Source organism: Odocoileus virginianus, chromosome 3 (assembly GCF_023699985.2).
Source record: "Odocoileus virginianus isolate 20LAN1187 ecotype Illinois chromosome 3, Ovbor_1.2, whole genome shotgun sequence".
Lineage (NCBI taxonomy): Eukaryota > Metazoa > Chordata > Mammalia > Artiodactyla > Cervidae > Odocoileus > Odocoileus virginianus.
In genome coordinates this window covers 46,806,033-46,819,381 of record NC_069676.1, presented here as the reverse complement: position 1 = coordinate 46,819,381, position 13,349 = coordinate 46,806,033, and the positions used below count along the sequence as shown (strand labels likewise).

The following is a 13,349-nucleotide window of genomic DNA, read 5'->3' as shown; positions in this document are numbered from 1 at the left end:
CACTTTGCCAACAAAGGTCAGTTACGGTTTTCCCAGTTGTCATGTACAGATGTGAGAGTTGGACCACAAAGAAGACTGAACACCAAAGAATTGATGCTTTTGAACTGTGGTGCCAGAGAAGACTCTTGAGAGCCCCTTGGATGGCAAGGAGATCGAACCAGTCAATCCTAAAGGAAATCAACCCTGAATATTCATTGTAAGGACTGATGCTAAAACTGAAGCTCCAATTCTTTGACCATCTGACGCAAAGAGCCAACTCACTGGAAAAGACCTTGATCTGGGGAAAGACTAAGGGTAAGAGGAGAAGGGGATGACAGAGAACAAGATGGTTGGATGGCATCACTGACTCGATAGATATGAGTTTGAGCAAAGTCCAGGAGATTGTGAAGGACAGGGAAGTCTGGTGTGCTGCAGTTCATGGGGTCGCAAAGAGTTGGACACAACTGAGCGACTGAACAACAAAGAATTCTACATAATTTTTGACTCAAGGGACTTTGTCAGCAGTCCAGGGGTTAAGACTCCATGCTCCCACTGCAGGCAACACACAAGGGACATGAGTTTGATCTCTGATGGGGGAACTAAGATACCAAGTGCCATGCAGCCAAATTATATATGTGTGTTTGTATAAAATTATATAATTTATATATATATATAAATTTGCAGGTATTTTTAAATTTAACCAAAGTAGGGGAAACTGTAAATGAGGAGATCCTACCAGATATCAACTTCTGTTGCTTTCTGCATCTCTTTTTACAAGAAAAAAAAAAGGGGGGGGGGGGATATGCTTTCCCCTTCTGCTAGAGAGGGAAAAAATGGAGACTCTCTCACCCACCAAACTTGAACGTGTGGGACCCCAAAACACCTCCAGGCGAAGGTCTGCAACTAGAACCATTAGTAAAAAATAGTTCTCAACAAAGTACAAATTTTTAGGAGACAGGTGGGGGAAAATGTTTTACCCAGTATGTATTAGATTTTCTCTTTTTTTTCTAGAGGATAACTACTTTACAATGGCTTGTTGGTTTCTGCCATACAACTCGAATCAGTCTTAATTATATATATAAATTATATACAGGCTCCCTCTTGAGCCTGTATTGTATTTTCTGTATTGGTATTAAAGGGTTTCTACTGGTGAATCCATGATTTCCCGCATTCACAGTAACTTTTATATATAGAACTGGTTGGTTAGTTTGCTTGGTTAAAAGACCAGTCATGGGGTTTGGTCATTGTAGAGATCAGATTTGCTCTTCACATTCTGAACTCAAAACTTTTTGCCTGTGAAATTGAAAACATCTGTCAATGGTTACAACTGGTACTCAAAACTGTGAGGATATCAGTGAAAATGCTTTTCACTGCTAAGGAGAAATCAGAGTATATGTCCCATGAAGTAAGAAATACCTCTACATACAGTATAATATATAAGCCATCCTTATCCCTTTTAAATGAATAGTATCCACAAAAGATAAGAAAGAATAAGATGACATCATAATAAATTAGTCCAAAATGAGGAAAAAAGGAACTAGGAAAAATGTCTATAGAAAGGCTTAGGGGGATTTTTTTTTTCCTAACAGAGGGACACAGTAGGTCAAATGAATCCCACCCTAAAATTCTTTACTGTCACTGTATCACAAAATGTCTGTATTTTACACTACTGCAGCCAGAGAAGTTTGTCAAACTGTTCTTTCTTCCTCCACTTCTCTCACTTAAGTTTCTCTCCAGTGATGCTTGGCAGCCTACTCATTCAGCCTTTCCTTACTTGAGAGCTTTCAAGCATTTACACTTTTCACTTAAGTCTATGGAAGAGAGTATTTCAATAGGCACAAGTCCTCTGCGTTCAGTTGGGAAAAAACAGAAGTAAAAAGACCTATGTCAAGACAAAATAAAACAGCCTCTATTTGTCTCAAAGAGAATGCCATTACTTAGCTCATTTCTTGTCGAAGATTTTGTTTTTTAAACTTTGGCACCTCTCTCTGATTTCAAGTCTTGCACCAACATTTTTACTTGATTAAAGAAAGAACCTCTTGCTTGAATATGTGTCCTTACATTCAAGCTCGCATTCAAGAACTTGTATATCCATAAATAAACCACAGATACCCACACAAATTCTGCAGACGTAGGTAAAAATAAAAACAAATATTCTTAAAATTATTTACAAGTATAGAAATCCTGCAGATGTGATGTCAATGAGAACTGTGAAAGACAAGTTTACCATAGAATGCTATATAGAAGGAAATGTTCTGAAAACCTACACTAAACCAGCTCTATGATTGGGCTTCTTCCCTTTCCTGCCAAGACAAATGACTTCTAATCCTGAACAACTAAAATAGCCTGTTTGGGGAAAAAATCTTTTTGGATAATTGTATAGAAGCTCAAAAGTTAAGCGATTAACTTTGTATTCAACCATGAAATTTCTACAAAGGAATTTTTACTTGGATTATGTCAATTTATATGTTACTCTCATTTGAAAATTCTTTTCATAGAACCAGAATAAAACAATCTTTTCTCTTTTGGGGGTACTACTTCTGCATGTACACACAGAGCAATAGCTTACTTAATGAACAGTATAAACATAAGTCACCATCCAACCGGAAGAAACATTGGAGTATTTATCTCACATCAGGCAAATGAAAGATTGTGATGGATTTTTGTTGGGTCAATTTAGCCAATTCAGAACTACACTTTCCAGAATTCCCTTCCCTGCACAGTTTCAGTTTATCCCGTGTAGAAAGCTATATGCATGTGTATGGGTGTGTATAAATTTTAAAAGAATTATCTTTGCCTTTATAATTTCTGTATTGTACAGTTGCACTTGTTAAAAGTGACTCCTAATTTCTTATATTTTGAAAGGCAATATAGAGTCTAAAAAGCAGCTATAATTAAACTATAGTAGTCACCAGATTCACTGGATCCTGGGAAGGAAACTACGACGGTGTAAAAAGGAGGGGATGGGACAGAAAACAGAAGAATGAAGGCAGTGAAAAGAGGATGTACAGTGGAAAAGAGGCTAAAATCACTGTCCTGGAAAACTGCTAAGAAAGAGGTGAAAGTAGCTCTCTGAACTGAGCCTGGAAGCAGGAAATGTTGACGGAGGCAGGGGTCAGGGGTGGCTATTAGCCCACAGCCCCATTGCACTGAGGCACTGTTAAAAGTGTTGCAATATCTCTCACACACACACTCACACCAATACTTAAAAGGTTAATGCCAGGCCTGATAGAGGCTTCCAGAATCCTGCTCCAGCACAACAGCATGCTGACTGGGCAGCACCCACATTAACTAGTTGTACCTATAATGAGTATCTCCCCGACTTAAAGACAGAAACCATCCATTCCCATCATAGTTCACCTTTACCCCCAAGCACTGCAGCATAACTTCCCAAGACGACCAGTGGCCTTGATCAACTTGAAAATCACCTGAAGATGTGAAATTTAGGGACCTAGAAGCCCAGGTGTCAGAAATCAAGCACAATAGTGCCCAGCAATATAAGAAGAGAGGCTCAGTGAGATAGGAGCCCAGTAAAGGCAACATGGTTTTCCCGATTACCTACGATATACTCAACACAGAATATTTTGTGAAATTCTCCCTAAATCTGCACTCCCCAGCCATCTATCATCGGTTACATTACTGCATGTTTTCCACTGGCACAAGACAAAGAGTACTTTTTGTTTGTTTGTTTACTAATAGTCTTTCTTCCTATAGCACAGAGTGGCAGTATTTTTACCATGGCTATAGGCAATGCACAATATCCCCTACACTGAATCTAAAAACTCCTTCTGTATGGCTGAGGTTAAAGGTTCAATATTAGAAAGCAGAAACTACTATCAGTCACAAAAAGACGTGTTAGCCAGGGTTCCCCAACCCCCAGTAGTGGTTAATAGGCAAGAGTCATAGAGGCTCACAGAGTCTTTGGGGCTCTAAAACCAGAAAGCATCAGTCAATGCTTTTTCTGGACAAGAGCCAGAGTTAGGAGTTAAAGACCACAGGAATTCTCAGATATGCAAAACTGAAAGAGACTACAGTAAAATGATAAAACCTTGAAAATTATAGTGAATGAAGACCACTATAAACCATCTGTGATGAGAAAAGCTAATAAATTATGAAGTGTAAAGAGATCTGACACTGAAATAACATTTCAAAGAGAACAGTAAATGCCTATTGGCTATACAGATAATACACTAAGATGTGCTGTCATAATAGTAATTATTTGTTAAAGAGAAGTAACCTCAATAATATACAGAACAGTTAATAATCGAGCAACCAGCCTAGGGCTACTCAATCTGACTTGGTTGAAAAACAATTCAGACATGAAACACGACACAATGACTACATTCCAAGCATGTGAGGTTTACAGACTTCATTACAATAAGGGACTGGAAGCCGATGCCCCAGTAGAGAAAATAAGAGAGGCCTCAGATTAAATACCTAAAAAAGTAGCAGGAAAGCAATGACAAACAGGAAACAGCTTTCTTAGGAGTGAAAAAAAGATTGCAAACTTCTGACCAAAAAAGGGGGCTGTGGAATGCAATTCAGTGGTCATAAGAGCAAAGTATATACTTAAGAAAACACTTCTGGGGGGTGGGGGGGTGGGGGGGGGGGAAGCCCAAGCAGAAGTCTGAAGATTATCAGAGTAAAGTCTCTTTGAAAATTAAGTAACATAACTCTCAAAACAGACATCTTTAATTATGTGTGTGTGTGTGTGTGTGTATGTACTTTACTGTATCTACATAAAACATTTCTGGAAGGAAACAAAATATAAGAAGAAAAAATGGATGGCTAGAGAACAGGAATGAAAGGGGACTTCATATATACTCACTATATACTCTTTTATACCCTTTTAATTTTGCACCATATAAATATATTACCTATTTTAAGAACTAAAAAACTCTTTTATTAGGTAGAAAGAAATACCGTAGTCATAAAGATCTCAGCTTAACAATAAAGACCTACATTTTTCAAAACAAACCTATCAGACTCAGCAAATGAAACACGTTCCCACTTTCCCATATTATTTCTGAAGCAACTAACCATTAATCCAATGAGTAAGTTCACAGATAACATCTGAAGGCAACTGTTCATATCTCCTAGGTGAAGACTGATGATGTCAGCCAGCCCACATGCCTCACTTCTAAGTCAGCCCAGCTTAACTACAAAGATTTTTCCCTTCAGCCATTTTAGAACTCTAAAAAGAAATAAAGGTTATAAATATCAAAGGGAAAAGAAACCTTCTAGACTTCACATTACCTGTTTCAGTGTCTTTTTAATACTACATATGCCACACTTAAACATTGTTTTTGGTTAATTATTTAACCAGCTCTAGGGTGTTTAAATTCTCTTATACACTGTAGAAAAAGTTTTATTCATAACATCATCTTCTTGTGCTAGAAAGAAGTTTCAATAAACTACAAAAAACATATCAACGTGACTTATAGAAAAACAAATGAAAGGGACCTCCTGGTGGTCCAGTGATTTAGACTCTGTGCTTCCAACTCAGACTGGACCCCTGGTCAGGGAGCTAAGTTCCCACACGCCACAAGGCACAGCCAAACAAAAAGTGATAAAGAAAAGAAAGGAAAAAAAAAAAAAAAAAAAGAGAACAAGAAAATAAACTATATGGACAGTCATAGTATTCAAATTTTTAGAAATCTACTTCAAATGCAGTCACCAAATAAATCCAAAATGAAGCAGGAAAGAATAATGAAGAGATTTTATACAGAGAGGCCTATTCAAAACTCAATTCAGAGAATGAACACTGTCACTCAAGAGCCTCGCTTCTCCATGCCAGGAAACTCAGAATAAAGAAGTGTGCCAGACCCAAGCAAAGTATACGTTTTAACAGTAAAGAGAACATATTATGAATCTGGAAATAAGGCCACCAACTTCAGGCAAGACAGTTAAAAGAAACGGAAAGAAATAAAATAACCTCTGCAACAGTCAGTAGGGGTGTATTTGCTAAAAATTAATACAATCTTCAGATATTATTACCAGAATGCACATAAAAAAGGAAAGATTCTCCAAATGAATTTGGCCACTGCAAAGAGAGGAGAGGAGATGGTAAAGGGAGGAAGGGCAGAATGAAGCTCTTTGACTCAGCAGAAGAAATGCAACTACGCTAAGAAATCACTGGAAAGCAGGACAGGTAAAAACAAAAAAGAGGCCTTAAAGTATTAACCATTTAAAATTCTAAACTTTATTAGTAATAGTAGTGGTAATCATAGCAGTAGTAAGAATAGCAGGGGTTATTTCACAAGCTCCCAACCATGCTGTGTGCATAGGCACAACCATCATCGCCAACTCAGTGTTGAGATGACCGAGATTGGGGAGTGACTCTTTCAGTTCAGTGAAGCTGTCAAGAAATAGAACAACATCAGTCCACTGACAATCCTTTCAATAAGAAATTTATCTTAATGCCAACAACCTACACATATCAGTAAACGCAGAGTTCAAAGATCTCTGGAGGGAAAACAAAGCTTCCAGTTAGGTAGACTTCACCACCCCAGAGCAGGCCACTGAATACCAACAACACAAAAAGAATTTTAAACACACAGAGGAGACACCCGATTTCTCTGCAGAAACATAAGTAATATTAGTTGGAGCCATGGTAAAGAATGAGCCTGACAATGCAGGAGACTCAAGAGATCCAAGTTCAATCCCTGGGTGAAGATCCCCTAGAGTTGGAAATGGCAGCCCACTCCAGTGCTCTCGCCTGGAAAATTCCATGGCAGAGGAGCCTAGTAGATAGAGTCCATGGGGTTTCAGAGAGTCAGACACAAACTGACTGAGCACGTACACACGCATCCCTGACAACTTCACAACTAATAAGAAACCCACTAGCCTATACAATCTTTGTCATTTTCAGCTACTATTCAACTTCTCAGCCCCAGATAAAGAAATATCAACATCATCAGAACCAAACTCCAAGCAGCAACAACAGAACTAAGAGCTAAAGCTACTCAAATAGTCCCTTTCTATAGCCCATTGAAAATTTACTTGGGGCAGCAAACATATGCTCTGTCTCCCAGGACATCAGCTTAAGAGAGAGATTCCCTACCGAAAATAGGCTTCACAAGCACCTGTCCACACTGATCTGAGGGTGAATCTATCTAGCAAAACACATCTTTTCTTACTTTCTGCCATTGTGCCTGAAATTCTATCATCAAGCTTCTCTCTGAGAGTCTTCTTTAAGGGGGAAAAAAAAGGGAGGAGGTACAAATATCCCCAAACAAAGTGACAATAAAAACTGGGGAAAAGAGACTATATTTGTCTATTTCAACTGACATTTTAACTAAGAAATTATGAAAGCTAAAAATGAATGCTTACAGTCTTCCCCCTTGTTTCAGAAAAAGCTTAAGAACTTCTGAAAATTCCTTCTCTCATATGAATGTTTTTGGAGCCTGTAACAGTTTGGTCTGGTAGAAAACACTGGGAAATAAAATGTACTAACTACCTAGCAGGTTAACATAAATGGAAAAACACTGAAAAGAAGTCATTATGGTTAATTTGAACCCTTGTTAGTAACTGTAATTTTATATATATTATATACATAGTTTATTTTAAGCTTGTATAGTTGTTGTTGATTTCTAGGATGGAACTGAACACTGAAAGCTGGAAGAAGGCTGATAACTTCTGCCTACACTTCACCATACATAAGCCCCTTGAGTTCACCAAAGTTGACAGATTTGCAGTTTAACTCCACAAGTCAGCAGCAAACCCTACAGCATCAACCATGCTGTTCTGGCAGGTGTAGCACAAAGATCAGAAAATGCCAGTATGACACAAACTCAAGAGCCATATTGTTGATCTACAAATAATAACCCACAAAGGAAAAAAAAAATCTATTATAGGCTAACAAAGTAATTAATACTGCTTTAAACAAGCCACTTCTGGGCCTGGTGCACTGGGAAGACCCAGAGGGATCGTGTGGAGAGGGAGGTGGGAGGGGGGACCGGGATGGGGAATACATGTAAATCCATGGCTAATTCATTTCAATGTATGACAAAAACCACTGCAATGTTGTAAAGTAATTAGCCTCCAACTAATAAAAATAAATGGAAAAAAATAAAAAATAAACAAGCCACTTCACTTACAACCTCTGCTACCTCTTTTTTGCAATTTCCTCAAGTTCAAGCTGTATCTCATAGCTATGAGATATATATATATTTATAATTTAATGAGAACCATTATTTCTATCAAAATTCCTCCTTCAAATCCATTATATTCCTGTGATCAAAAAAAGTTTTCACTAAAAAAGTTACTATTTAATTAATATAAAAGCTGATTCCTTTTCATAGTTCTTAGAGTTCTAAGCTAATCAAATTTTACTGATTATATGCAGAATCATCACATTAAAAAGTCCATAGTATTTAAAATATGATAGCTTAAGGGCCATCAATATGCATAATGTACAGATCCACCACTTTTTCAGAGACAAAATAAAAATAAAAATAGTCACTCTGAAATGATACATGTTCAATCTGATTTCTCAATTTTTAAAATTATTTTTGATTCAACAATTCTTTACTTGATATATTCATAATTTAGATGAAACAACCATAGAAAATTACAGACCATTAGTTTGTTCAATAGAAAGCCAGAAGATTAAAGAAGCCAACTTATATATACAATGTAGGCTTTTAATGTGGCCAAAGTCATTCTGATGGCAATAGCAGACACAGGCCCCATCTCAAAATGGGGAAAACATTCTTTGCTTCACACAGGATAAACAAGTTTCATGAATCTATAGAAAATATAATTTAAAATACTCATCACATCATTAGGATACATACATGTGAAAAAGCATGTCAATATTTTTAACAGCTTTATTAAGATATGCATTTATGTATTAAGATATATGTACTTATTATAATGTATATATTAAGACATAATTGATATATAACTCACCCAGGTAAAGTATACCACTTGATGTTTTTTAAAGTATATTCACAGATATATACAACCATTACCATTAGAACATTTTTACCATCTAAAAAGAAGCTCTGTATACCCTTTAGCTATCACTCTTCCAATCCTTAGATGTGAATATTTAAGTATCAACATTAGTTTCAATATCCAGGACATGGTGAGCATACTTGGTTTTAAGTTTTAATGCCCTAAATTTGTGTCCTTTTCTTAAAAGTAATTTTTAGTATTCAGTCTAAATTTGCTCCTTAAACCTCCAGGATTACAATTTTATCCTTTCTTCAGGTAATTCCTGTTTGTGAAAAAGGGTATCAAGGCAATCAACTCTTTAAGTACATTCCCTCGTACACATGAACACACCACCTTTTAGCACCCACAACAAACAAAAATACATAAAAACAAAGCCACAAACACATTTTAAAATGTGTCTATCCAATAGTATCTACATAATAAGGAATTATCCTTATTCTATGCCACGTGCCTTTCTTGGGTTTAGAAAAGTAGAAACGGGCTCCAAGTCCAACCGTGCCAAAATTAACAGGGCCTTAAAGAATGTTAGACACTCTTTTCCTCCACCCACATTAAATATACACCCCAAAAACTGTTGATTCACCGGATTTGCAGCTGCCAAAGAAAGTAGACTAGCTCAGTGGTTGACATTTCCTTTTGGCAGTCATTAGTCCTTAATGTGTTGCTGTCTAGAGGCTAAATGCAATGGTTTCATTCCTTTCTGCTTTAGTAGATCATTTTTTTGGGCCTGAGGAAATGTATCAAAGGCTAAAACCACCTTAAAAGAATGCTGTCAATCAAAGATGTTATAATATAAAAGTAATATGATTAAAACTCCTCTCTCCATACACCCCTTATCACTAGAATTAGAACAGTAACTTTCTACATCGGTGCAAATTAAAAGGGAAAAGCAAACATTTCCCAACACCCCTAACTGTCAGTGAGCCACCCACTAACAGTAGAAAAGAGGACTGCTTCTAGCAAATCTTCCTTGTGAAATGGTACCTTAAGGGTTCTTCGTTCCCACCAAGCCAGGTTTGCCATCCCCTGTACACTAATTAATTGCTGATTCTATATCTATTATTGTTTCTCCCTTCACCCACTCTTCAATGCCAACCTTGTCTTTGAATACCCTATTTAGTATAGTCTTAGACTTGAGTGTTTTATAATAAAATAATTTCATTTGTGCTTTTTTAAAAGATTTTATTGCACAGCATTATCTCTTCTAAGCCAGATCGCCTAATTCCGGTTTTTGCCCACAAAAAGTGCTAAAAAAAAAAGAGGGGGGAATGCAGCAGTACAAAGAATGTTTATATTCAAACACCGTTTTCCCTAGCTAGAGGCCCTGATTTTCAAAATCAACAGTGAAAGCAAGGAATCTGAAACCATTATGGCCAACAAAATACTGTTAAAGCCACCTAAAATTGTGCTGAGGCAACTTCTTTATCAGTAGGAAGTGTATAGGCGATAAGTCATGTGACCATGGGGGGGGGGGGGGTGCCCGCAGGCCTGGCTAATTACTACCATTTATTATATTCCATTCAAAGTTTAGTGAACAACCAAAGAAACATCACTACTAAATTACACAATAGTCAAGTACAGATAAGAAACAAAAATTTTTTAGTACACATGATAGAGCTTTAAAACTATGATTCAGTGCTCGGTTCGGCAGCACATATACTAAAATTGGAACGATACAGAGAAGATTAGCATGGCCCCTGCGCAAGGATGACACGCAAATTCGTGAAGCGTTCCTTATTTTTAAACACTCTCCGACATAAATCACAGCAGGAACCTCTATGACCCACCTCCCAGAATATTAGAAATAAAAGCAAAAATAAACAAATGGGACCTAATAAAACTTAAAAACTTTTGCACAACAAACAAAACTATAAGCAAGGTGAAAAGACAGCCCTCAGATTGGGAGAAAATAATAGCAAATGAACCAACAAAGGATTCATCTCAAAAATATACAAGCAACTCCTGCAGCTCAATTCCAGAAAAGTAAACGACCCAATCAAAAAATGGGCCAAAGATCTAAACAGACATTTCTCCAAAGAAGACATACAGATGGCTAACAAACACATGAAAAGATGCTCAACATCATTCATTATCAGAGAAACGCAAATCAAAACCACAATGAGGTACCATTACACGCCAGTCAGGATGGCTGCTATCCAAAAGTCTACAAGCAATAAATGCTGAAGAGGGTGTGGAGAAAAGGGAATCTTCTTACACTGTTGGTGGGAATGCAAACTAGTACAGCCACTATGGAGAACAGTGTGGAGATTCCTTAAAAAACTGGAAATAGAACTGCCATATGACCCAGCAATCCCACTCCTGGGCATACACACCAAGGAAACCACATCTGAAAGAGACATGTGCACCCCAATGTTCATCGCAGCACTGTTTATAATAGCCAGGACATGGAAACAACCTAGATGCCCATCAGCAGATGAATGGATAAGAAAGCTATGGTACATATACACAATGGAATATTACTCAGCCATTAAAAAGAATTCATTTGAATCAGTTCTAATGAGATGGATGAAACTGAAGCCATTATACAGAGTGAAGTAAGCCAGAAAGATAAAGACCAATACAGTATACTAACGCATATATATGGAATTTTAAAAGATGGTAACGATAACCCTATTTGCAAAACAGAAAAAGAGACACAGATGTACAGAACAGACTTTGGGACTCTGTGGGAGAAGGCGAGGGTGGGATGTTCTGAGAGAACAGCATTGAAACAAGTATACTATCAATGGTGAAACAGATCACCAGCCCAGGTTGGATGCATGAGACAAGTGCTCAGGGCTGGTGCAAAGACCCAGAGGGATGGGATGGAGAGTGAGGCGGGAGGGGGGATCGGGATGGGGAACACATGTAAATCCATGGCCGATTCATGTCAATGTATGGCAAAAACCACTACAATATTGTAAAGTAATTAGCTTTCAACTAATAAAAATAAATGAGAAGAAAAAAAAACTATGATTCATGGGAGGGCAATGGCTGTGATAATGCTTGAAGCAGTAGACTACGGAACGCCTAGGTAAGTAACGACCACTTCTGACCTTCTAAAAAAAAGTGCTTGCTAACAATTTAGCCTAGAACACTACATCATTCAATGACTACACTAGTTAAACTCCTTTTTTGGAGAATCAAGGAAATCAAATCAAATACAGTGACAAAGGACAAATGCATAAGAAACCAAACACAGCCTCAGAGGCAATACAGGAAGCCTAGGATCCTCTCCTAACTGGCTGCACCATTCTCCAGTCTCAAATGCCTGACCCAACGTTACCCTCCATGTGGCCTAGCTAATTCATAGCTGCTGTCCACCCACAGATTCATTTTGCCACGACCCCTCATGACCTTGACTCTACTTAATGCCCTAAGTTCTTACTTCAGTTTTCATTTACTAACTGCATCATTTTCTCATTTTTCCATACAAATTCCCAAGAGAATTAATTAACCTAAGTAAGAACTGGGGACTGAGAAGGGGGCTGGATAGAATAAAGCAGGCTCTTTTAGAATCTGCAAGACAAATGCCTTCAGAAAGCCTGTAAGACATGGCAAAAACTGTGCCCTTAAATATCTAATATGCTGGCATCTACTCAAATAACCATAATAATAAGATATGTCTTTTAACTTTTTATTATGGGATTTTCCCAAACATCCAAAAAGATTAAGAATAGTAAAAAGAACTTCCTTATGCAGTATTACCAGCCATCAACTTTCTGCTTTCTTGTTTCATTTGTAATAGTTATGTTAGTTTTGGGGTAGGGTTTTTAAAACAAATCTACAACATCATGTCATTTCATAAGGCATTCATCATAAACCTATGTTCATCACTGGATGATCAAATCTTGAGGGTTGAAAGAACTATCATTTGTCCAAATCCTCAAACTGCAAATAGACAGTTATTGGTCTTTATCCTCAAAACCCTAAAACTAACAAAACTTTTTTCTTTTTATGGCTATACCTCATGGGTGGGATCTTAGTTCCCTGACCAGGGATTGAACCCGGGTCCCTGGCAATGGTAGGGCAGAGTCCTAACCACTAGACCACCAGAGAATTCCCAAACTACTGTAATTCTTGATTCACAGTGGTTCTGAGAAAATAATTAATTTTACACTAGCAGGGAAAACCAAATTAAAAAAAAAAAGTTTGATTCCTGCTCTAGAGTTTGCCAAAATGAAAGATCTACAGACAGCAAGTAACAGCTAGTCAATGGAATCCGTTTTAACAAGCACTGTGATTAAAATTCTACTTTTAAATGGAAGTTCTTGGTAAATGCTACAAAGTTCAATATTGCTTTGAAACAGAAAAATTCAACACATCTCTTACTAATGATTTGAAGTCCATTTCCTAAATTAAGAAATTTCAGTAGCCTAAGATAAACCATGTTTGAAAAGGTTAAAGGG

At 37.3% G+C, this 13,349-nt stretch overlaps 1 protein-coding gene and 1 non-coding gene across 7 annotated transcripts in view; one reads left to right on the top strand and one right to left on the bottom strand.

Moving 5' to 3' along the window:
• Nucleotides 1–13,349, bottom strand: part of CTNNA1 (catenin alpha 1) — a 320,722-nt gene that overhangs the window by 77,266 nt on the left and 230,107 nt on the right. The window lies entirely within an intron of this gene.
• Nucleotides 10,576–10,682, top strand: LOC139034597 (U6 spliceosomal RNA). The gene has a single exon (XR_011487120.1). It is a non-coding gene; the product is annotated as a U6 spliceosomal RNA (small nuclear RNA).